Source organism: Callithrix jacchus, chromosome 14 (genome assembly GCF_049354715.1).
Source record: "Callithrix jacchus isolate 240 chromosome 14, calJac240_pri, whole genome shotgun sequence".
Lineage (NCBI taxonomy): Eukaryota > Metazoa > Chordata > Mammalia > Primates > Cebidae > Callithrix > Callithrix jacchus.
Genome location: NC_133515.1, coordinates 24,142,793 through 24,168,738, shown reverse-complemented (window position 1 = coordinate 24,168,738; position 25,946 = coordinate 24,142,793). Strand labels below are relative to the sequence as shown.

The window sequence follows — 25,946 nt, the reverse complement described above, 5'->3', positions numbered from 1 at the left end:
CAAAAACATTGTTTAACAGTAATGTTTTAGTTTTGTGGTTAAAGAATTATATTTTTGGAGAAAACATTCTATTATTATTTCTATATCCTAAAGACTTTGAAGTCTATAAGCCAAAAATTACAGCTTTGCTTTTTTCAAATTCTTTTTATCTTCACTTTTTTAAAGAAACCTGTTTTTTAAAGGTTATCTCATTCTTTCTTTTAGTCAAAACTTTCTTTTTTCCCTATTATGTACCAGACGCCATGTTAGACAATAATAGGAATTCCTCCAGCTATAAAAAAGCATTTAGGCCCCACTGATTATAGTCAAGTGCTAATTATCTAAGAAATTGGGAGGAATAACATATTTTTTCTCAGTCATTTAAAAAGTAATAGCACTTTTTCAAACAACAAAAAATTTCCATGCCTGTAATCAGTACACTCAGTGATGGCAGCATGCCAGTGTCCTGATTACATCAGGGAAAATCTGCTAAAGTTCTATTGCATTTGTGATTGAAATAATAAAATACTTCATTTTAGCCTCTTTTCTACACTTAATGTTTCTTCTCCTAGATCATGCTTATTAACAAGTCATTAACTTGGATTATTGCATTTCCTATCGTGTCTGTTGTGTTGCCTTTGGCAGTAAGCCACAAGAACATTCTGATGACCACTTTCACATCATGGCCCAGTTATTTGTAGTATAAGAAAATTTTCCACATTCCCCAAATCATTTATTGGAAGTCTATTCTTTACCAAGGAAATACCATAGTAAACAAACATGGGTATGTCTTGTTTCCTATAGCATAGTGATTGTTAACGATTTGGAAAGAGGAAAAAATAGAAGTGAGAACTCATTTTATGTTAATCTGGTGAATGCCATATTCATTTTACTTATTTATTTATTAATAATTTACTATGTGTATGAATATTGAGACTGCTTTGAGCTTTTGAGGTCCAAGATGCTTTCCTCCAAGGTGTCTGGCAAGGGGGGTACAGTTTAAATATCTGTTATAGATATTTAATTAATCAAAATTGGGAATTTAAAGGAGATAAAACTGGAAAATAGGTCTGTTCTGTGTTTTCATTTAAAATATTGTAAAACAAAGTCAACTGTTTTAAGCATCAACAGGAAATAAGTGTTTTGTTTTAAAAAGTCTGGTTAATATGGAGTTACTTTTAATTTAATGTGGAGTTAACTATTCTAACATACTACCGGATCTCATCTTTCCTCTAAGATACTAACTAAAGATTATCATCTTAAATGGCAACTGCTATTTTCACTCATAAGTTTGGATGTATGTAGTAAATAATGTACGGTTTCTATTGAGATTTTTAAATAAATTTTTACTTTATTCTAATAGAGTTAAAAAAAAAGAAAAAATAGAAGCTCGTGTGCAGGCGCCTGCCTGGGACCTTAAGTCTGCACGGGAGAGCGACGCGCTCGCTCTCGGGTCTGGGTTTCTGGGGCCGGCGAGGCGTGAGAAGCGAGTAGGTGGGGAGTGAGCCAGAGCAGAGTTCTTGGTTGAGCCGACAGGCTGCTGAGCGCAGGCGCGTGAAGGCTTTTACCCGCTCCTTTCTCTCCCCTCTTCCTACAGGCGAGCAGCTGGAGGCTGAAAACCAGCTCCTGGGTCTTAGTCAGAGGTTCACATCCACCAACTACCTTCCCAGGGTGGGACTGATAAGAAGGGGAGCAGAGGGTCCCAGAGACCTTCTTGAGATCTTGGCTCTCCTGCCAAGGAATTTATATTCCCTTGTCACATGTAAATGGCCTTCCATTCCACTTTGTTCTGTAGGTGAGTAGGCTTCTAACTCATCTGTCACTTTCTCCGTGAAACTTACCCCTCTCTACATTAGGGGAATTAATAGCACCTACTAGCTGAGTAGGCTTCTAACTCAGCTCATCTGTGACTTTGTCGGCAAAACTTACCCCTCCCTACTTTAGGGGAGTCACTAGCACTTTGTGCAGACCTACCTTATAGTACAACCCATAGAAAGATATACACCATGGAATATTATGCAGCAATCAGAAATGATGAGTTCGTGTCGTTTGTAGGGACATGGATGAATCTGGAGAACATCATCCTCAGCAAACTGACACAAGAACAGAAAATGAAACACCGCATATTCTCACTCATAGGCGGGTGATGAAAAATGAGAACACATGGACACAGAAAGGGGAGTACTAAACACTGGGGTCTATTGGGGGAAAAGGGGAGGGCCAGTGGGAGGGGGAGGTGGGGAGGGATAGCCTGGGGAGAAATGCCAAATGTGGGTGAAGGGGAGAAGAAAAGCAAAGCACACTGCCATGTGTGTACCTACACAACTGTCTTGCATGCTCTGCTCATGTACCCCCAAACCTATAATCCAATAAAAAATTAAAAAAAAAGAAAGATAAAAGTTGGAAGTTATTTTTTACAAGCACACAATACTAGACTGTGGTTCTATCTTTTTCTTATAACCTTGGACAGGGTCTTCAGCATTGTAGTATCTCCCTAAAGGTCTGATGACTATCAGAACACAGGCAATGTCTAAAACTTTGTCTCCTTGCCCTTGGCCTCTGCATAATAATGATTAAGATCCTCTTTAACCCAAGCATGTGGAATGCTGGTGATTGTTTCCCAAATATGAAAGCCTTAAATCATAACGCTAATTAAAGTGATAAATGCTTCATCTAGTAAAAGAGATTTCTGGCATTTTATTAGCTTATCTTCAAAAAAAAAGGTGCCCCCAGAGTTCTCTTCTGCTCGCACCCCAAAATCGAGGGGCCACACTGCCCCCGACCCTCGCCAGCGTCCACCACCTGCCAGATGTATTCTTTCAATATGTAATATGAAAATCAACAAAATTGACTTTGCATCATCTGTAATGTAGTAAAGAGAATTGTTTGCAAGCCAAAAAAAGAAAAAGCCCATTTTTTATTATAAAAACATTCTTTAATGAAATGAATTAATTTTAGATAATTGTAATTATATAAATTAAAACATAATCATATATAATGTAGCATGATATATTTTATAAAGAGCCATTAAAACTCAGGTGCCTGCGGGAGAGTAAAGAGGCATGGGAAATCTGTGGTCTTAGAAACGCAGATGAAAAATAAAATAATATAGGAGAAGGACATTGTACAGAGCAATGTGCTTTGAAGGGAGGAGTAAAACCACTATATTCAAGGTTCAGAAAAAGCAAGCTATTCAGAAAATAGCAAAACAACGAAAATACAAACATTTCTGATGGCTAATATGTATTATTATTTATGTTCTTTATTAAAATTTACAATAACTCAAGTTCCTTAGCTAATAAGAATTTGGCTGTCTTTACCAATTACCATGTTAACTGAAATCTGCATCTCTGAAACTTCTTTACCTAAAACAATTATCTGAGTAATTGACTGCATCAAATTAAAGCAAAGTTTTGAGAGAAAGAAAAGTATATTTAGGTAATGTGATTAAAACATGGAGTTTGCTACTAAGAGCTTTTCCTTCCAAGCTTTGGAGTTTAAATAAAAATACCTTTGGGTTAAAAGAGAAAAAGTTCTTCACTGAATGCTGCAGCCTAAACTTACGATTGGCTTCTTAAAAGCCAGTTAGACCTTTGGCAAGTCTAGGTTCAGTCACTGCGATTTTCTATGGGTCTTCAGGAGTCTCCCTGCTTTTTCTTATGCCTATACAAATGGCTCACTCTCCATCATTATTCAGGGACTGAAACATTTAGTTTGCTCTTAGTGTTAACACATGATGATGTTTGGTAAAAGCTCTCTCCCCAGTCCCTTCCCCTTGGCCTTTGTTAGAGGCTCAGCTTATTCAAAATACAACTTTCTCATAGAGGAGCTTCTTTATAGTCTTGTTGAATTGCCTTGAAAAGGAATATCATTGTAACATCAGAGTTACAATTTTTGCTCTCTTCTGCTGTAATGTGTGTAGAGAAGAGGAAGACATAATAAACACAAATCTTTTATTCCATTGATCAAGTAAAGTGTTCAGAATGTGTTCCTCCAAATGAATTTTCAGCTTTATTATTATCACTGCTCCTAAAATAGGGGACCATTCTAAATAAGGTCAATGAGTGAGAAATGGTCCAGGTTGAAAATGAAAATGAGATATAAATGGGAGGAAAATATGTCCACAGTATCTAACCAGGAGAAAACAAAAAAATATTAAATGTCTTTCTGGATCAAAACTGAAGAAATGAAATGAACTTAAAACTAGCAAGAGGTGAGGCCTGGGGATCACTCTCAATAAATGTGGATAATTAGTTTATTTACAATGTTATACGAGCTTATGGGCATTTATTGACAATTGACAGAAATAATTAGTTAATAGTATTAGAAGAAAAACTTTATATTATAGTCCATTCAGCTACATAATTCTCCTTTAAAATGATACCTGAACCAACACGTCATTTTAAAGAAGGATATACCTGTGATATATTTATTTAAGGCATCTTAAGTCTTGCTGTACAGTTCTGAGAAAGAGCAAAAGTGAAATTGAACAGGAAACTAATTTTCTTCCATTCTAAATATTTCATACTCAGCTATCTAGCACTGAGAAAGAGCTTGTTGAAGAAGAAGCCATTTTCTATTGCCAGTGCAAAAAGTGTTGTCAGGACTTTCATTCACCAAAATGTCACAAATATGGCTTCATATAGAACAGCATTGCCCAATAGAACTTTCTGCTGTGATGCAGTTTTCCTCTATCTATGCAGTCCAATATGATGGACACTAGCCACTGGCTATTGAGCACTTGAAATACAGTTAGAGTGGAGGAAGAATTGAATTTTAAATTTTATTTAAGTTCTCATTAATTGAAATTTAAATAGCCACTTGTGTCCGCTGGCTAATCTATTGGGCATGCAGGTCTTGTAACCATTGAGTGTCTCCCAATGGGCGGGCTGCAGTCAAGGAGTCTAAGAGAGATAAGTTGTAACTCTGAGGCTTGGAGTTACAAGTGAGCACAACTCTTGAGATACTCTTTATCTCTGCTTACACAGGCCCTTCTTAAGTAGTGTGTACCCTTATCTACATGTATAAAGTCAACCTACTCTTGGATTAAAAGGAGATTATTAAGGCTAAAACTCTCAGTCCACTAATGTCAACAGAATCCATTTCATTCTTGCTCACAGGATAAGACATGATATGAAACCTGAATTCCCATACCCCTGAAGCCCTCTCTCTTCTCTGTAATTTATGTTGGAAGCAAAAAAGAAAAGAACCAACATGCCCTTCCTACACACAGTATCACTCTCCATAAAACTGAAATTTCACCCTCAGAGCCCATTATTTGAGCATACTCATTATGCTTCTGAACACCTTTTTGAAGTATAAGAATGTTACCAAATAGAATAAACATATCTGGTAAAGGGAGTCATTAAAAATATAGCAGTAATTAGTTTATCCAGTTAGCTAAGCTCCTAGGACTAGTAAACTGTGCTAAGTACCTCTGTTGCTTCCATGATAACAAACTTAAAGAGAGCCAAATCAAGAATGAACTGTCATTCATAATTGCTACAAAGAGAATAAAATACCTAGGACTACAACTAACAAGGAACATAAAGGACTTCTTCGAGGAGAACTACAAGCCACTGCTCAATGAAATAAGAGAGGACACAAACAGATGGAGAAACATTCCATGTTCATGGTTAGGAAGAATCAATATTGTGAAAATGGCCATACTACCCAAAGTAATTTACAGATTCAACGCTAACCCCATCAAGCTACCAATGACCTTCTGCATAGAACTGGAAAAAAACACCTTAAACATCATAACAAAGCGGGAGGCATCCCACTACCAGACTTCAAACTATACTACAAGGCTACAGTAATCAAAACACCATGGTACTGGTACCAAAACAGAGTAGACCAATGGAACAGAACAGAGGCCTCAGAGGCAACACAACATATCTTCAACCATCCGATCTCTGACAAACCTGACAAAAACAAGCAATGGGGAAAGGATTCACTGTTTAATGAATCATGTTGGGAAAACTGGCTAGCCATGTGCAGAAAGCAGAAACTGGACTGTTTCCTGACACCTTACACTAAAATTAACTCCAGATGGATTAAAGACTTAAACATAAGACCTAACACCATAAAAACCCTAGAAGAAAATTTAGGTGAAACCATTCAGGACATAGGCTAGGCAAGGACTTCATGACCAAAACACCAAAAGCATTGGCAACAAAAGCCAAAATAGACAAATGGGACCTAATCAAACTCCACAGCTTCTGCATGGCAAAAGAAACAATCATTAAAGTGAATCAGCAACTAACATAATGGGAATAAATTTTTGCAATCTACCCATCTGACAAAGGGCTGATATTCAGAATTTACAAAGAACTAAAACTGATTTACAAGAAAAAAACAAACAAGCCCATTCAAAAGTGGGCAAAGGGTATGAACAGACACTTTACAAAAGAAGACATACATGAGGCCAACAAACATATGAAAAAATACTCATCATCACTGGTCATCAGAGAAATGCAAATCAAAACTACATTGAGATACCACCTCATGCCAGTTTGAATGGCAATCATTAAAAAATCTGGAGACAACAGATGCTGGAGAGGATGTGGAGAAATAGGAACACTTTTACACTGCTGGTGGGAGTGCAAATTAGTTCAACCATTGTGGAAGACAGTGTGGCGATTCCTCAAGGACCTAGAAATAGAAATTCTATTTGACCCAGAAATCCCATTACTGGGTATATATCCAAAGGACTATAAATCGTTCTACTATAAGGACACATGCACACCAATGTTCATTGCAGCACTGTTTACAATAGCAAAGACCTGGAACCAACCCAAATGCCCATTGATGATAGACTGGACAAGGAAAATGTGGCACATATACACCACGGAATATTATGCAGCCATAAAAAACAATGAGTTTGTGTCCTTTGTAGGGACATGGATGAACCTGGAAACCATCATTCTCAGCAAACTGACACAAGAACAGAAAATCAAACACCACATGTTCTCACTCATAGGTGGGTGTTGAACAATGAACACATGGACACAGGGAGGGGAGCATGACACACTGGTGTCTGTTGGAGGGAAAGATGGGAGGGACAGTAGGGGGTGGGGAGTTGGGGAGACATAACATGGGGAGAAATGCCAGATATAGGTGAAGGGGAGGAAGGCAGCAAATCACACTGCCATGTAAAAAAAAAAAAAAACAGAAAAGAAATTAATTCATTCAGATCTTCCTATAGTGTCCTTTCTAATTAACTGCAATACTTTTTAAATCTAATTTTTATTTCTAGGCCTGTAATTTGCTTTGCTATGTTGGAGCAGTTTTCAAAACTAAAATTTCTAAACTCTTCAAAAAATTCTGATAACTTCTTGGTATGTTTATTACAATGTCCATGCTTATACTTACTGCCAAAACTGCTAATGCTTTGTGTAATATGTCTCCTAAAAATGGACTATTGCTGTTATAGTTTATTGGCTTTACTTTTATTTTATTTTCTGGTTATAAAAATAACAACTACCTTGAAAAACTTGGGTCACCAGTAAAACACATAAGAGTGGACTTCCCAGCTATAACCACTGCTGATATTTTGCATTGGATTCCCTTATATGTAATTTCATATGATTTTGTTTGACATTATACACTATGCACTTTCCAAGTCATTAAATGTTATCTGAAAGCATGACTTTAGTAACTGCATAACATATTATCAAATTGCTTTATATCATTTATATTCATTTCCTTTTGGTTTCTTATACCACTTTGGCATCATGTGGGAAAAGGGAGATTTTCTGATTTGGTTTTCTGGTAAAAAAAAAAAAAAGAGTGGGCTTGGCTTACAATGTAACAGTGGCAGGAGGAGGCCAGCAAATCTATTGAGCCAGCGGGGAGTGAAGCTGAGCCTGGCCTCACATGCTGTTAGAGGACCACCGCCTGAGAGAGTTCTTTCGCCCCCTCTTCTTTCTCCAAGCTCCCCTCCTGCTCTCCTTCCCTGCCCAATACAAAGCATTCTTGAGTGGCAGCATCTGGACTCCAGGGAGCCCCAGAGAACTTAAGCAAGCCAAAGAGAGAGGCCTGGGGCCAAGACACTGGTGGGGGAGATTGGATATGCCTGGCTTTCTTTGAGGACATCTTTGGAGTGAGGGTGGCCTTGGGGTGGGGCCTTGTGCTGCAGGGAATACAGCCAGGTCCCAAGATAGACACTTCTGGGCACTTTCATGACTCGGGGGTGGGGGACCTGGATGAAGACCCCAAGTGCCCCTGTCCATTTTCTGGGGATGAGCAGCAGCAGCCACCACTACCACCACCAGTGCCACCAGCAGCCCCCAGGACCCTTGCTGCAGCCTCAGCCTCTGCAGCTTCAGCAGCAGCAGCAGCCACCGCATCCCCTGTATTAACTCGCCCAACTCCAGAGCCAGCCCGTCCACCCTGGCCTGCTGCACTCCTCTCCCACCACTTTCAGGGCCCCTGCTTCATCCAACTCCACTGCCATCCTCCACCCTTCCTCCAGGCAAGGCAGCCAGCTCAATCTCAATGATCACTTGCTTGGCCACTCTCCAAGTTCCACAGCTACAAGTGGGCCTGGCGGGGGCAGCCAGCACTGGCAGGCTGGCCCCCTGGTGCACTGGCAGGACAGCAACCCCTTAGTGGAGATTTCCATAAGCTCCTGCAAGTATAGCAGTGGGGTCATGAAGCCCCTCAGCCACCTTAGCACCTCCCAGAGGAACCTCATCGAGGCAGAGACTGAGGGCCAACCCCTCCAGCTTTTCAGCGCTAGCAACCCCCCAGACATAGTTATCTCCTCCTGGGAGGACAACCATACCCACCAGATCCTGCTCCATCACCCTAATGCCACCCACAACCACCGGCATGCTGGCACCACTGCCAGCAGCACCACCTTCCCCAAAACAAAAAGCAGAAAAAACAAAACATTGGCTATAAGCTGGGACACAGGAGGGCCCTGTTTGAAAAGAGAAAGTGACTGAGTGACTATGCTCTGCTTTTTGGGATATTTGGAATGGTTGTTATGGTGATAGAGACCAAGCTTTCTTGGGGTTTGTACTCAAAGGTAGGAGCTGTGGTTTCTCTTTATATCTTGAACAAAAGGAATATGTAGGTAGCAAGACAGAGATAGAGAGAGAGGGATTGAGAGAGAAAGATTGAGAGAGAGACATTGAGAGAGAGATTGGGAAGGAGGCTGGAAGAGAGAGGTGGTGGTGGTGGTGGTGAAAGGCACTTGCTCAGTTATATTGAACACTCTAACTTCTTGTGGTTTTCCTTCTTGATCCTGGGAGAATTCATTCCTCGCTTCCTTTGATGGGTAGGGGACATGCCCACACACTGTATCTAATTTGCAGACTCTCTGTTAGGGAGGATTAAAGAATCTCTTCTGAGAAAAAAAAAGAGAGTGGGTGTGGGTTCAGGCATGGAAAATAGAGATCCAATTGCCTGACAGCTTTGAAGTGGATCTTCCCCTTCCTGAACGTATTCAGCTTGCTGCGGGTTTCCCAAGTGAACAAGGATTGGGTTGCAGACAGCAATTACCTGTGGAGGGCACACTCTCGGCAGAGATGGGACTGCAGCAACCTCACTGATCAACACCTGGGTGCACACACGTGGAAGCAATTTTTCCTGCACCAAAGAAGGAAGGAGCTTCGGTTGTCATTGGCACAGCCACATAACTTTATCTACAAAATAACTAAGAACACTGCATATGAAGTGGGTTTGGCTTATCTCTCAGGAAATAGCTTTACAATGGATGAACAGGAGAAGTCAATCACTTGTAGTGTATATGCAAAGAGCGAGCTTTGTGCCTGGGATGTGCAAGAGGGCACCATGATCTGGTCAAGCCCATTCCAGAAGTTCCAGTTCTCAAATCTGATAACTCTCCCTCAGATGCATCTCGTCATCCCTGCAGATAGGAGCAAAATGATCAAAGTGTGGAATTGTCAGGACAGGGATCTTCTGGCCTCTCTCCCCATGCCAGCACTCTGTTATTGCATGGAAGCCCATCTCACTAAGGATGGCCCATTCCTGATGGTTGGTGACGCTGCAGGTGACATCTACACATTTACACTGCCTGGGTTAAGAGATGTTTCTAAAGTTACTGCATTTCAATATGCTATTGTACTTCTACACTGCTATCCTGACAAGAAATGGGTATTTGCATGTGGGATATATACTCGTAACTTTCCACAGGTGTTTCTCGCAGAGGACTTACGGAGACCATCAGAAGGCAGCGTTCCTCTATCTACTTTTCTCCTACATAAATTCTGCACCACTGCCTGCTGGAACCCAAAGATGAAAAACAGGATAACACTGATGTCCCAAACTATTAAAAAAAGACAGAATTTATCATCTTTGATCTAACAACCAAGAGGACTGGAGGCCAAACAGTCGTCCAAGCATATGAGATCTCAAGTTTCCAGTTGGCACCTCATCTGGAGCACCCTAAATGGATAGGAGCCAGTGATGGATATTTGATTGTCTTTCCCAGTGGGCCATACTTGCTCCTCTTCAGCATCACTGGCTTCCTGCTGCAACAATTTCAAGACCACCAGACAGCTATCAACAACTTCTGGATGGATGCTCTCTATGTGCTCACCACATCTGCTGACTCTATGCACCTGTACCTGTGAGAAGAGGGAGGCTTTTTTTTTAAAGATTTAAATGATTTTTTATTTCAGTAAAGTTTAACAAACAATATATAATATTTCTTTCTTAAAAAGCTCATTCAAAGATCATAGACTTCTTCCCTTTTGTATTTTAGTTGGGGAGATAAATGCAAAAAGAGGAAATGTAAGATTTCTTACAGTCATTCTGAGAGCCTCTGGTTTCATGCTTTACTTTCCCAGCTAAAAGTTCCTAATTTACAAAGCTCAGATACTGAAACTTCAAAATCAAGATCCATTTATTAGGATGTCCTGCTGTCACAGTGATGGTGGCCCATTGTGTTGGAGTCTGGTAAATGGCCACAACATACGTTCTAGGGACATCCATGAGTCCTCTTCCTGTGTGGGAGTGGCATCCACAGCCTTCTGGAAGAATTGGTCTGTGAGGAAGCTCATCAAAGCTGCAAACATTACAATGAATGCAATAGAAAGCCAAATGGCCTTATTAGCTTCTCTGATGGAGGACTTGAGATATGTTGCCCAAGAAGCCATCATGTCATAAACTGAAGAGACATCCCGCCTTGATGGATAATTTTTCTTTTCAGAAAGACTTGGCTTCCTTGTCCTTTCTACTATTTCTTCTCCAGGTGACTCTGAGTCATCTTTAGTTTTTAGTTCACATTTTTCTTCTTCAGCATCTGCCCAGGAATAGGTGCTAATAAGTCGAGGTAATGAGGGACAGTGTTCACTCTGCTTTGACCCCAAATATACCAACTGCTTGACCTCCTACTGAATCGGTCATTATTTTCCATCCCAGCCACCATTCCTGCAGTTCCAATATTTCTGGGTAAAGAGGCAATAGTCACTCTTCGAAGGGAAGAGGGCTTGGAGTTTAGAGAAGCTGAACCTTTTTTAATTGGGCAGTCATCATCGTCTTCAAGAGGATTGAAAGATCATTCATTCTGCAGAAGGACCTGTTTCATTTCTTCTAAGTCAGCATGCTCTTTGGCATACATCTTCTTCAAGTTTTCTACATGCTGAATCATCACCTCAACTGCTTTACTAACCCGGTTTTCCTGATTGATGGCTCCCAACATCTCAGCCCTACTGGCCACTCAAGCTGCGCACTGGCTTAGAAACTTTATGCTCTTCTCCAGCTTCTTAATGATTTCCTGTGCCTGGTTGTCGTCTTTACACAGAAGTGTTAAAGACTCTAATAGTTTTAAACAGTTAGTGATTTCTTTCTTCAAATTTTCTTCTGCCAAGTCATGGGACCTCTCTTCAAGCTTCACTCTCTTCTCCAAGGTAAACCAGTCACACTTAAATCCCAAAGATAATCTGAGAAATTCTGCCTCAACCTCCTTCTCATTAGCAGAAGTGTTGTCACTCTGTCTAAAGTTAACTGATTTCACAGTGGTTACAGAAAGAGGGGAAACCGCAGAGTCTCTTAAAGCATGTTCTTTTTAATATTCTTCTATTGTTTCTGGTTTCTCTTTGGCTTCCAGATTTAATATGGTTTTATTCTTACTCATAGAGTCTTGAAATGCAGTAATATCATGAGCTGAACTTGTGCCTTGGGCCTCTATCATCAGAGAAGCTGATCTTGTGTCCTCCTCTTTCTTACTGTCAAGGTCACAAGTAGCCATATTCAGAATTTCTAATCCAGGATCACTCGAAGTTATAGTACTGTCTGTCAATGAAGTGAGTCTGGGTAACAGTAGTGAGGAATGTTCCCTGGACTGCAGCAGGCTCTCAGAACACATGCATTCAACAATATTCTCTTCCATACTTGGCTCATCATTCATTCTGATGCAGCCTAAGATATTTGTTCCTTGGTTGGGGTCACTTGTGGGGCCCAGGCACTTGTGTTGTCTTGTTACATCCAAAGAACCATCCTTTACTTCTCCATATGCGGGCCTTTCACATAAAGCATGAATTCGGTGGCTACACCTGAGAAGGGTGTTGATTCCAGTGTTGGAACTGCTGTAAAACTATCCAGAGACAAGGCAACCAGCAGAGGTGTGTACCAGCATGTATGTTTCAAGTTCAGGGGTGTCTGATGTATTCTTGCTTCTTGACCACCATAGAGTTTGTGGCAACACTGCTTTAATTTTTCTTGAAGAGGCTGTTGAATTGCACTTTGGCAGGAGAGGGAATCATAGTGAGGAAATTCCTCATCTAAATAGCTCTGAAACTGCAAGCCATGGTGTTCCCCTTCAATTAACTTTTTTCAAAGTGACTCAACTGTTGTTTTCAGTTTCCTTGTCTTCTGCTGAAGTGCCTGGCAAGTATTCAGTAACTCAGTATTTACAGTTTGAAGGTTCCGTTGTTCACAAATTGCTTCCTCTAATTTATGCCATAAATATGTAGCTTTTTCACTGGCAGAGTGGGCTTCTCAGTCTCGATCCTTAAAGTGCTCCTCTGCATCCTCCAGCCATTGGCTGGCTTCTTGGAACCTCTTCCTAAAGATGCCTTCCTGCTTGACAGCATCTTCTTGCAGTTGTTTATTGGCTTCTAGTTGTTTCTGACTGGCAAGAAATTCTTTTCTGAAATAAAAATATTCCTGCCTGAATCTTTTCAAAATCTCTATTAACTTGTCAAATTCTTTGTCAAGAGACTCTTTGTGCTTTCCCAAGATGTTTGGCATTAAAATACAAAGATTTAGTTTCTCTTCCATGATATGCTTGAATTCAGTAAGCTGTTCCTCCCACTTTTTGTTCACAGTAATTTCTGGATTAGTTACCCACGGTTGAGAGCTTTCAGTGAGGGTTGCAATTTTAGAAATTTCTTCATGCAGCTTCTGAAGCATGGCTGTGAATTCCACTCCCTTTTACTCAGGCTTTCTTAGTAACAGCAGCATTTCTTAATCCATCATGGCATCCAGAGATGACAAGTTGATTACATTGTGCTGCCTTTCAGTTTCATTGTTCTCTGCAGACTGAGCAAGAGTGAGTTCATTATGTAAAGACTTGTCTCCTTCAGAGATGACACTATTATGCTCTCCACTAACGTTCAACTGGATCCCATTTGTGATGACGTCCTGTTGCAAGTGCTGTAACTCATGAGCCAGTTTATTCTTATCTCCTCATAAATTCTCTATAATGCTTCCATATTATATGATGGTTGATTTAAGTTCTTCTATATATAAGCCTTTTTGGTGCTCTGTCTCAGTTTTAGACAACTCCTCAATCTTCTTTTCCAATCTGTCTATATCCATGATGTTCTTGATATTCTCTTCCTGCAGAATCTGAATCTTAAGAATAAGAGCCCAGTTTTCTGTCTCTAATTGTTTGCTCTGGGCTACAATCATGCTCTTCTGCTCTTCTGAAGCATTCATACTAAGTTTCAGTTCCTCCAGTTCTTCTTTTAACAGATTTGTTCTCATAATAGCCTAGTGGGCACTTTTTACCTGATGGTGCAGTTTGGTACAGTCCTCTGATAACTGGCTGTTCGTTTCTTTCAAGGTTTCTAAAGCCAATTGAAACATTATTTTCCTCTTCCAGTTTTTGCTTGTTGAAATGGAGGTCTGCTACATAGGCAATCAAATCAGACACCTCTAAGACTCCTTTAGATGTATCTCCACCGAAAGCCTCAAAACTCCCCGATGTAGAATCTGTTACATCTGTGCTCATCTTCATTGTTCCATTTGATATTATGCCATCCTGTTCAAAAGCAGAATCATCCATGGTGCTGCTTAATCTATGATTCACTCCATTCCATTTGTTTCCACAGTAAGCCGTCCATTCTTTCATCATGGCCTGGAAAGTTTCCAGGTCCACATGTGGGTCTCTCTTCTCAGGATCAAGCATGTTCCACAACTGCTCAAGGCTGCTGTCTTCAGAATTTTGGCTAGTTGTTTGTCTCAGTAAATTGATTATTTTGGCCACTCCTACTGAGCCTTTCTGTTTTCTGTCACATGCATTAAAAATACTTGTGAGTGCCTCTTCTTCACAGGCCCTGACTTTGTGCTGTGGGCATGGGGGGACTGTTCTGGGCTTCTCAATGGGCACCCTGGGCTGAAATGAGGTGGGAGCCAGGGCCTTGTCTCTCCTGGCAGGGTGGTAACAGAGCTTAAGGGAAGAGATTAGAGGTTGGAGACCCTCTAAGGGATGCTCAGGGTTAAGAAACCCAAGACCCTGCTCCTCTCCCCAGACTCCAGATGTGGGTAGGCTGGGTGGGGGCTCCTGGGGTAGTGAGGAGGAGACAGAGGATGAGGGAAGGTCGGCTGACCCCATCCACGGGTTCTCCTGCTTCACCCTATGGCCCAGGCTCCCTGGCATCTGAGGAAGGGAGAGAAACAGGGATCTCTTCTGTTTAGGCATTTAGAACCAAGCACTTCAACTTCCTAAGCACAGGGTTGAGTGGGTGGGGGCCTGGGCCAGAGCTGGGAAGGTGCCTGAATACCAGGACCTGAATACCAGGGGAGCATGGTGGCTCCCCTCAGGCCACAGTGAGAAGGCATCAGATTGGCATTACCTACAGGCTGAAAGGCTCCATCAGTCTGCTAAGGTGCTGAGCAGTACCCTGGTGGTTCCCTGGCTCAGGCCAAGCCCCAAGGTGGCCTCCCAGGGTGGTCAGGCCTGGGCGTCCCCACTGGCATAGGGGGTATGAGTGTGCTCTGTTGTGAAAGAGTATGTGCCAGTGGCAGGCACAGGAGGCCCCAGGGCACCACCCCCTCACCTTCACCTCACATTGCTTCTCCAGCACTCACTAGCGGCGTGTGCCCATACCCTCCGCCCCCTCCCTGGGCCTAAGATGCAGGCATGTGCCCACTCCCCAGGCTGGGTAGGCAGGGGTGGGGTAGGTGGGAGAAGGAGAAGGAGGGGAAGGGAAGGGTGGTTGGGTGTCTACTCTGGTAAGTAGATGGCTGTGGGGCACAGAAGCGCGAAGGCCTGGCTGCTGGGCAGGTGAACTCTGCATGGAGTCTAGGGCCCGCGGAGGATTCGCCGCAACTTGGGAGCAGGAGTCGGGCCAATAGGTGGGGGTGAAGCCCCAGCCTAGGCCCCCTGGAGATGTCCAGCTGCCGTGCTTGTACCTGCTGGGAGGCCACCGCCCAACTCATCACCTCTATGCAGAGAGGTATTTCTGGTGGTCGCAGTCATATATCAGTTTTAGGAAGGCTTGGGACATTTGAAACTCAGATTCTGTAAAGAGCTCCTCTTAGATTCTTTACAGAAACACCAGCATACTTTTTCTGAAAAGATGGAATAAGTAAAGATGGTTCTGGAGATGGAAATAAGAAATCAGCAAGTGAGGGAAGTAGTAAGAAATCAGGCTCTGGGAATTCTGGGAAAGGTAGAAACCAGCTGCGCTGTCCTAAATGTGGTGACTTGTGCACACATGTAGAGACCTTTGTGTCATCCACCCGTTTTGTTAAATGTGAAAAATGTCATCATTTTTTTTGTTGTTGTGCTATCTGAAGCAGACTCAAAGAAAAGTGTAATTAAATAACCTGAATCAGCAGAAGAAGCTGTAATGTTGACATTCCAACAGAAACCACCACCTCCCCCTAAGAAGGTTTATAACTACCTCGACAAGTATGTTGTTGGCCAGTCATTTGCTAAGAAGGTACTTTCAGTTGCTGTGTACAATCATTATAAGAGAATATAAAATAATATCCCAGATAATCTGAGACAGCAAGCACAGGTTGAGAAGCAGACATCATTAACAGCAAGAGAGTTAGAAATAAGAAGACGGGAGGATGAGTAAAGATTGCAAAATTGCTTCAGATTGCTGAATTAGCCCACATGGTAATAATGCTTTAGGAGCATCAATGCAGCAACAGATGAATCAACAAATACCTCAGGAAAGATGAGGAGGTGAAGTATTGGATTCTTCTCATGATGACATAAAACTTGAAAAAAGTAATATTTTGCTGCTTGGACCAACTGGGTCAGGTAAAACCCTGCTGGCATAAACCCTAGCTAAATGCCTTGTTGTCCCTTTTGCTATCTGTGACCATACAACTTTGACTCAGGCTGGATATGTGGGTGAAGATATTGAATCTGTGATTGCCAAACTACTCCAAGATGCCAATTATAATGCAGAAAAAGCACAAGAAATTGTCTTTCTGGATGAAGTAGATAAGATTGGCAGTGTGCCAGGCATTCATCAATTATGTGATGTAGGTGGAGAAGGCATTCAGCAAGGCTTACTAAAACTACTAGAAGGCACGATAGTCAATGTTCCAGAAAAGAATTCCCGAAAGCTCCATGGAGAAACAGTACAAGTTGATACAACAAACATCCTGTTTGCTGCATCTGGTGCTTTCAATGGTTTAGACAGAATCATCAGCAAGCGGAAAAATGAAAAGTATCTTGGATTTGGAACACCATCTAATCTGGGGAAAGGCAGAAGGGCTGCAGCTGCTGCAGACCTTGCTAATTGAAGTGGGGAAGCAAATACTCACCAAGACATTGAAGAAAAAGATCTGTTATTATGTTATGTGGAAGCCAGAAATCTGATTGAGTTTGGCATGATTCCTGAGTTGCTGCGACAGTTGTCTATGGTGGTTCCATTGCATAGCTTAGATGAGAAAACACTTGTACACATACTAACTGAGCCACGAAATGCTGTTATTCCTCAGCACCAGGCCTTATTCAGCATGGATAAGTGTGAATTGAATGTTACTGAGGATGCTTTGAAAGCTATAGTCAGATTGGCACTAGAATGAAAAACAGGTGCACAAAGCCTTCAGTCCATAATGGAAAAGCTGTTTCTAGAACCAGTGTTTGAAGTCCTTAATTCTGATATCATACGTGTGGAGGTTGACAAAGAAGTAGTAGAAGAAAAAAAGGAACCAGGATACATCCAGGCTCCAATCAAAGAATCCTCTGAAGAGGAGTATAACTCTGGAGTTGAAGAAGAAGGATGCTTCTGCCAAGCAGATGCTGCAAACAGCTAAACTGTAATATTGCTGTTCTGTATATACAGCTTTTCCTTCATTAGTTTAGGATTATAACTGTCTCTGCAGTCTGATATTAAAGGCATTGGATCTATCTTAGATATCATACGTGGTTAGAGAAGCCTTTAGGATAAGCATCAGATCATGTATATTATTGTAACATCACATTGATTTAACAGAGGACATTATATGGACTTTAATGACACAGTATTTAGAGATAAAATGTACATTATTTTGGTTCAGTTTTTAAAAATTTATGCTTTAACAAAGTTCTTAGGAATTCTTTTACGCAGTGAAGGTATTGCAAAACTGTGGATTTTACAGTAATGTTACTCTACAAATGGGAAAATAAATTCTTTAAAATTGGATATTGAGATACCAAAAAAAAACCTAACTAAGGACTTTATTTCAAACAAAAATAAAAAGTAAAAAATTGAGAGCTCTTTTCCCTGGATTTGGGGAAGGAGTCAGGGTAGGGAATACCCCATGGCTAGGCCAGTACCCTCAGTACACTGGAGGGCTGTGGAAATTCCCTTCCTTGTCCATGACGGGAAACCTCAGCAAGTGCAGGGCCCATGCAGTGCCCACCAGCAAGGGGAGCTTGGGCCAGGGGTCGGTCTCTGGGAGGGGTAGAGTTGGGCAGCAGCATGGCCAGTGGCCAACCACAGGAACAAGTCCTAAGTACCGAGAACCTACTCTTCCCTGCTTCCTGTGCCCCAGAATGGAATAAGAGGATGGCCTGTGGAAAGAACCCTTCAGAACCCTACAAGGAGAAGAAAGGCCCCAGCGTCCCTCATGCTCATTGCCTCTGTTCTCTGGAGGGCAGTGAGTCCTGGAGTCTCTCTTGTGGTAATACTGACACAGAGCAGAGGGGCAGGGAAGCCCCCGCAAGTGTGGACCCCACAGTTGGCTCTCCTACCCCTGGCAAGGTCTTGCAGTTACCACACGATCCTTTGGGTTTCTTGCCTTCCATTTCCCTTGGGTGGATGGTTGGGCAGGTGGGATTTTCTGGTTTTGGGTTTCTCAGAAAAGGGCCCTCTAGGGATGGTGCACTGGACCCACAACCACTCCTGGACTGAGGAGTGTGTCACATGATGCCATTGGTGAGGTACTGGAAGCCGTCATAGAGTTTGGTGGTGATAGAGTGCATACTGCCATCCACCATCTGCTCCACCAGCAGCTGCAGCTCCTTCTCAGTTATGCTCATGTGGAATCTCTCTTTGAGGTTTCGAATGGCGCTGGAACCATGGAAGCAAGGAAGCTGAGAACCTTGCTGCATGATCTCCATGATCTGCACCACCTTGTCCATGTGTTTCTGAGCAGCAATCAGCCCTTGCAGCATCAGCATCTTATAGTAGTTGAACATGTCACCATCCAGGCTGCCCATCCACAAACTCTGTGGTCAGCTTAAAGGCTGACATCTCAAAGCCCAGATTTCAGGGAGAGCTGGACAGAATAAAGCCAAAGTTGATGTGGATGATGCAGCCTTCTGCATCCAAAAGGATATTCCCATTGTGTCTGTCCTTGACTTGCAGCAGGTAGCAGGCCAAGCAGTAGCCAGCACAACTTTACACAAAATTCCACTGGGCACTGAGAAATGCCTCAGTGGTGTAACTGCCATGCTCCTGTAGGAAGTAATCGAGCAAGGAGAGCTGTGACTGTTTCTTCACCTGATGGATGGACAAAGCGTTGACCACTGGTTCAATCATGCCACCGTTGGCTGAAATCACAAGAATCTTGTATGGCTTGATCCAGAGGGGCACTCACTCCTGTTCCCAAATGGACTGCAGTTGCTTCAACACCTGAAAGGCCAGCAGCTCTTGCCGAAGGTCATCCCCACACTTGACAATGACTTACAGGAGCTACCAATTGGGGAGATGCCCGTAGGGGGAGCCCTCTTTGATCTGCCCTACTTTATTCTGCCAGGGCTCTTTGAGAGCAACTGCAGAAGGATCTTCTGGGTCTTGTTTGAAGGCTGTTGGGGTGTGAGCTAGCTGTTCTGAAAGGCTCTGGTGGATGTCCCCTGCTGCAATGAACACAGGCTCTTTGCTCTCCTGGCTGATGATGCTGTCCACAGAGAACTGGGAGATGTTGTCACAGCTGTTGGTGTGCACTTCAGTGAGCTCCACTTGCACCTCACTTATGTCATCCATTGACCAGGCATCATTGTCATAGTTGGGTACAGTGTTGAAGCTGCCAGCTCATTGCTCATGGGTGATACCACATTTGGGCAAGTGCCCTATGGATCTTATACTCCGAATTCTATTCTCAGGGATCTGGGCAGGGACACTGGTGGTGTCAAAGTTTTCACATTAAAGGACTTCCATACGTTCATGGGTACCACAGTAGCAGGGTGGGGAAGAACTGGGTGATGATGGGATTGCTGAGGTACTCCACAGGCTTGGTGACATTGAACTTGTCCATGGTGGTGATGATGATGGCTGGAGTGGTGAGGAAGAAGAGGAGAATGAATAGGACATTGATGACCAGGCAGCACAGCCACCAGATGAAGCCTTGGATGGAGAGGTGCTCCCAGTAGGTGTTCTGGGGGTCAGGGGCATAGGACACAGTCCAGTTGGAGATGTGCAGGGACTCGCTGCAGGATGAGGAGCATGGCTCCCCGCGGCAGGTGCAGCTCTGGCACTTACACATGTCGAAGTCCTTCAGGATGATGGTGGGGATGGTCTCATTGTGGAAGGTGACAAAGGCCATGCCAAGAGGCTTCTCCTTCACCTTCTCCTTCTCCCACTTGTAGTCTTCCTTCAGCTTCTGCTCCAGCTTTGTGTAGTACTCAATGGCCTCCACCTGCTCACAGCCTCACACCACGCAGCCGCAGAGGTGGCCGCAGGGCTTGGGGTTGATCATGGTGGGCATGTTCTCCTTGCTCTGGAGGTTTGTGAAATACAGCTTTCCCTGCTTGGCCTTCTTTCTCTCTGCATTGAGGAACATGAGGCGAGCCACACTGTAACTCGGGTGGGCTTTGAGAACTGTGCAGTTGGGGTAGGCCTCCTCAAAATGCTTCTTGATCTTTTCTGACTCTGCATATTTGGAGATTTCATTGATGAAGGGGGTCCACTTCACCAGATCGTCCTTCTTGTAGTGCATCTTGGTGTTTCTATGCTATGCATGCTATAGACGGTGAGCAGCGGATACAGGAAGGTGAAGGAGGTGTGCAGCCATAGCAGGTTGTTTCCTGATTTCAAGTTGGCTATGGTGGTTCTCCCAAAGCTGTAGGCATTGTTCTCCAGCAGGCCCCCTGAGAAGTTGACAGGAAGCACGATGCCTACGGAGAGGACACTCATGACCACCAGCAGCCCAATGATGTGCTGCTGAAAACACAGGTAGTGCACAGCATCACCCCCACATTTGTCCCAGATCTCCTGGCTCAAGTTCAGCCAGGCCACCTGAGAAGCTGACCTTGAGTCCCAAGCTGCAGCTGGATGGCAGCCTGGCAATGAGCAGCAGTGGCAGCCTGCAAGCAAGACTGCATGGCCTCCTGCCCAGCCTGCTCCCAGCCGCAGCAGACAAACTGACTCCCAAGGGGCCGGGCCAGGTGCTTAGGGCTGCCTCTGCACTGTCCTTGGAGCTGCAGGAAGTGGAGCCCCTGGGGCTACCCCAAGCCTCCCCCAGCCATACCCGCTCCCCTGATGTCATCTCAGCTTCCACTGCCCTGTTTCAGGATATCCCTGAGATTGTGTCTGAGGCCCTGTCCCGTGGCTTTGGCTCCTCTGCACCAGAGGGCCTTGAGCCAGACAGTATGGCTTCAGCCACCTCAGCATTGCACCTACTGTCCCCACGGCCCTGGCCAGGGCCCAAGTTCGGCCCCCAGCTTGGCCTTGATGGAGGCCCTGGGGATGGAGATCGGCATAATACCCCTCTCTCCTGGAGGCAGCCTTGACCCAGGAGGCCTTGACCCCTGACGGTCAGGTTTGGCCCACAGCACTTGACATTACTCATGAGACCTGCAGCACTCTTGCAGAAAGCCCCAGGAATGGCTCTCAGAAAAAGCACAAGAGCCTCGCCTTCCACCAACCACCATATCACCTGCTGCAGCAATGTGACAGCCAGGATGCCATTGCTGAGCAAAGTGATCATGATGATGAGGTGGCCAGCATTGTGTCTGCTTCAGGAGGCTTTGGCACCAAAGTTCCTGCTCCACAGCTGCCTTCCAAGGACTGGAAGATCAAGGGATACCCTCGAGCCTCACCCAAGCTCAAGAGGAGGAGCAAGAAGTATGATGGGGATGCAGCCATGAGATCCCGTCTCACAGAGCACCAGGTGGCAGAGCCCTCTGAGGACTGGCCAATGCTAATTTGGCAACAGCAGAGAGAGCTGGCAGAGCTGCAGCACAGCCAAGAAGAGCTAGCTGCTGCAGCATCTGTGTACCCAATTTGAAGGTCTGCAGAACACCATCACAGGCCACATAGAATGTGCCCTTGAGACTCGGCACAAGCAGGAGCGGCAGTGGCTGGAGCGAGCACTGGCTGAGGGGCAACAGTGGGGAGGGCAGCTGCAGGAGCAGCTGACACAACAGTTGTCCCAGTCACTGTCTTCAGCTGTAGCTGGGTGGCTGGAGTGCAGCTTACAGGATGAGATCAAGAAGACAGTCCCTCCATGTGTCTCAAGGAGTCTGGAGCCTGTGGCAGGCCCATTGAGCAACTTAGTAGCCACCAAGCTCACAGCTGTGGAGGGCAGTATGAAAGAGAAAATCTCTAAGCTTCTCAAGTCCAAGAACTTGACTGATGCTATTTCCCAAGCAGCTGCAGACACATTGCAGGGGCCAATGCAGGCTGCCTACCAAGAAGCCTTCAAGAGTGTGGTGCTGCCGGACTTTGAGAAGAGCTGTCAGGCCATGTTCCAGCAAATTAATGATAGCTTCTGGGTGGGGACGCAGGAATTCTTGCAGCAGCTAGAAAGCCACATGAAGAGCTGGGAGGCATGGGAACAGGAAGTCAGGGAACCTGTGCTGGCCCAGCTGTGGGGCCTTGTCAGCAAACTGCTGAGTGACACCAAGCAGATGGCAGCCACTGTGGCCAGCAGTGTTCAGGCTGAGGTGCAGCACCAGCTGCACGTGGCTGTGGGCAGCTTGCAGGAGTCCATTTTAGAACAAGTACAATGCATTGTTAAGGGTGAGGTGAATGTGGCACTCAAGGAGTAGCAGGCTGCTGTCACCTCCAGCATGATGCAGGCCATGCGTTCAGCTGCTGGCACACTTGTTCCTTCTGCCCACCTTGACTGCTAGGCCCAGCAAGCCCATATCCTCCAGCTGTTGCAGCAGGGCCACCTCAATCAGGCCTTCCAGTAGGCCCTAACAGCTGCTGACCTGAGCCTAGTGCTGTATGTGTGTGAAACTGTGGACTCAGCCCAGGTTTTTGGGCAGCCACCCTGCCTGCTCTTCCAGCGTGTGCTCTTTTCCCTCATCCAGCAGCTGGCATCTGACCTTGGCACTCAAACTGACCTCAAGCTCAGCTACCTGGAAGAAGCTGTGATGCACCTGGACCACAGTGACCCTATCACTTGGGACCACATGGACTCTGTTATGGCCCAAGTGCACCAAAAGCTTTTTCAGTTCCTGCAGGCTGAGCCACACAACTCACTTGGTAAAGCAGCCCAGCATCTCAGCCTCATGCTGGATGGCCTTGTGACCCCTAGCCTCCCTTAGCTGCTAAGTCTGCCTTGCCCAGGGGTGGGATGGCACTGAAGGCCAGCAAACAGGCCTAGGTTGAGGCAGAGTCATGGCTGGCTTTTACTCCTTCAGGCCCCCATCTCTGGGGTGTTTAAGGGTGGGGGGGCAGGGAGCACTGGCCATGGTCTACAGGGTGTGGTAGTCAGAAGGTTTAGGCTGGGCCCAGGGCAGGTATTGAGCCTTCTTGGGTTCTGCCATGCCTAGAGCATGACCCCAAGATTGTGACACCCTTTGAGTGGAATTTTCCATGTTCCTTTTTACCTCTGATTTGGATCTTTTCATTTTTGAAAAACATTGAGAAATTCAATTAAATGCTTTTGGAATAAAATGAAAAAAAAAAAGGGGGGGCCAGCTTTGATAGCAGCAGGCTGCTTTCTGCTGGAGGCTGAGCTCACCATCATCTTCAAGAACTTCCAGGAGTGCGTGAACTTCCCCATCTCTCCTCACCATTCTGCCTACAAGGCTTCTAGCCTTCGACCTTCTCACCACAGGTGACGTGAACTTCACACTGGCTGCCTGCTATACCTTGGAGGACATCAAGATGCTCCACTCCAACAAAGACAAACTGCACCTATATGAGAGGACTCAGAACCTGCCAGGCAGGGTAGTGGTGGCAGGATTTCCCCCAGCCCCCCGGCTGCTCCTGGGTGCCCTCGTCCTGCTCCTGGCCCTGCTCTCTGTGTTCTGCTGGATGCGTAGATGTGGAGGGAGGCGTGGGCCCTTTCCCCTCAGTGTCACCATCTGTGGGCTGGGACTGGGAACCACCAACGGGATGCAGATCCATCCCCTGGCCTGTCCTCCATGGCCCTGCCTGCTGGCAAAGGCTCAGGCCCCTCCCCCTCTAGTGAACATGTCAAGGTTGTGGTGACTGGTGCCGTGTTGTTTGTGAGAGTAGAACTGTGTGAAAGGGAGAGCAGCTGCCCTCTCCCCACCCACACAGTGTGAATGTGCAAAGCAGCCCCTGAGGCTGAAGGCCCCCACTCCCACCAGAGAGACACTGGGCACCGTCAGAGTCAGCTCCTTCCCCTTGCAATGCACTGAACCAGGCCCAGCCGACTGCTGCTTATTGATCTGAGTTTTTTAGATTCATCTTTTTAATGACATCCTAAAATTCAGAGGAGGGGCCAGCTGGGCCTCTGGGCTCAGCAGCTGTGAAGGAGGAGGAACCCGCTAAGGCAGGTCATTGCAAAAAGGCACTCATGGCGGGGACTTCAAGCCCCTTTTCTATTTCTTTATATAAAATCAGGGGGACAGGGAAAGCTCCAAGGATGAGGGAAGCAGAGAGAGTTTATCTCCCAGCCTCTGGAGTAAGGAAGAGGTGAGGAAGGGGCCGGTGCTGGGACTGAGAAACTGCCAAGTCCAGGCCTGCCCTCATACAGACACGCAAAGCCCACACCTTCCCTCCTAAAATCTGCAGCTAGGGCTGTAAGGAAGTCTCTTGTTCAAGCCCCCATCTCTTCTCCCTTCTAGCTGGTATGAAGTTGGTAATTGCCACTCTGGGTGATGTAGTGAACCCAGGGCAGGGCCTGGTGACCACTTTTCTCAATGATCTTCATGTATCGGACCTGGATCCCAGAGATGGTGAAGTAGAGGATCTCAAACTTGACCCGGATAGGGGGCCGGCCCTCCACCTCCTCCTTCTCCATGCTGGGGAGGCCAAAGTGGGCTCGCATCAAGCACTCCTTGCTCCCCAGGAAAGACTTAATACTCTAAATCACAATGTTTTTCTCTGGCACATAGTTAGCACTGCCCACACTGGTCTTGAATCTGGGGGAGTCGGCATCACTGGGCACAGGCACAGGCACAGATATCTCCACACCATTGGCCACTGACTGTTTCTTAAACTGCCCCTTGGTCTTGACTAAGATCTCCACATGGCTGTGGGAGAACTTCCCAATGACAAACTCAATCCAGATCAGTGGCTTCACCTGGGTGCTGAGGCGGTAGGACATGAGCTCAAAGTCATCATCAGGCAGGATGAAAGAGATGGTGCGGTTGTTGTCAAAGCATGAGAGCTGCACACACTGGTGGAATTTCATATCCTCTAGCTCTAACAATTTGTTCTTGCTGTAGCCAGTGAGCTCAAAGAGCACATGGTCATTGAGGCCCAGCCGCAGCTCAGGCATTCCTGACAGAAGCACTTTGAGGTTGATGGTACCAATGATCTCGCTCAGCAGGACACTGTCATTGGCATTGACCAGCAGGTTGACAGACTCTATGACATCGATGAAGACCTCGTTCTTCTTATACTTGATAGCCTCAGAGTGCCAGGACACAGCATCGGTGACAGTGGGTGGTACCCATGATTAACCCATCTCCAGCTTGTTGCTCTGCTGAGTGATGTACTCCTGCAGGATCTTGATGTCGGTGGTCTGCGGGAAGCCAAAGTCCATGAGCTTGTCCAGCAACTCATAGACGATGACAAAGTTGTCCCTGATGCTCTCCTACAGCTCCTTGAAGTATTCACAGAATTCCTCTATTGTCTTATACAGGAAAGAGCACACCAGTGAGGCATTGGCATTCTTCAATGTGGTGGCCACCAGGTAGAGGTTGCTGTGTTTGATCCATAGGAAGTGGACCTTGCCATAGCTCAGCCTTAGGGTGAGGGAGCCCTCCTCATCCTGCTGCACCAGCAGAGGCATGAAGTAATCAATCTTGCTCATGGGCACATTGCCCTTGCAGTTGTGGCTGATCAGGGGCTTGCCCTTGACATCGAGAATGAAGACAGCTGAGGTGGACATGGTGGCAGCCGAGGGACCTAGGAGGTAGGAGGCAATGGCGGTGCTGCTTCCTTCTTCCT

At 45.2% G+C, this 25,946-nt stretch overlaps 8 pseudogenes; 4 read left to right on the top strand and 4 right to left on the bottom strand.

Moving 5' to 3' along the window:
- The first annotated feature begins 940 nt into the window (after positions 1-940).
- LOC118147154 (uncharacterized) lies at positions 941-8,482 on the top strand (annotated as a pseudogene).
- Positions 8,483-9,780: 1,298 nt separating this feature from the next.
- On the top strand, positions 9,781-10,583 carry LOC118147467 (F-box/WD repeat-containing protein 12 pseudogene; annotated as a pseudogene).
- Positions 10,584-10,809: 226 nt separating this feature from the next.
- LOC118147466 (inositol 1,4,5-triphosphate receptor associated 2-like) lies at positions 10,810-12,361 on the bottom strand (annotated as a pseudogene).
- A 3,207-nt stretch (positions 12,362-15,568) lies between these two features.
- LOC118147465 (ATP-dependent clpX-like chaperone, mitochondrial pseudogene) lies at positions 15,569-17,460 on the top strand (annotated as a pseudogene).
- A 1,087-nt stretch (positions 17,461-18,547) lies between these two features.
- LOC100406917 (phosphatidylinositol 4-kinase beta pseudogene) lies at positions 18,548-19,787 on the bottom strand (annotated as a pseudogene).
- Positions 19,788-19,791: 4 nt separating this feature from the next.
- Positions 19,792-20,843, bottom strand: LOC118147152 (mechanosensitive cation channel TMEM63B pseudogene; annotated as a pseudogene).
- A 17-nt stretch (positions 20,844-20,860) lies between these two features.
- Positions 20,861-23,122, top strand: LOC118147151 (enhancer of mRNA-decapping protein 4 pseudogene; annotated as a pseudogene).
- A 1,490-nt stretch (positions 23,123-24,612) lies between these two features.
- LOC103789406 (AP-1 complex subunit mu-2 pseudogene) lies at positions 24,613-25,887 on the bottom strand (annotated as a pseudogene).
- Between the last annotated feature and the right edge of the window lie 59 nt (positions 25,888-25,946).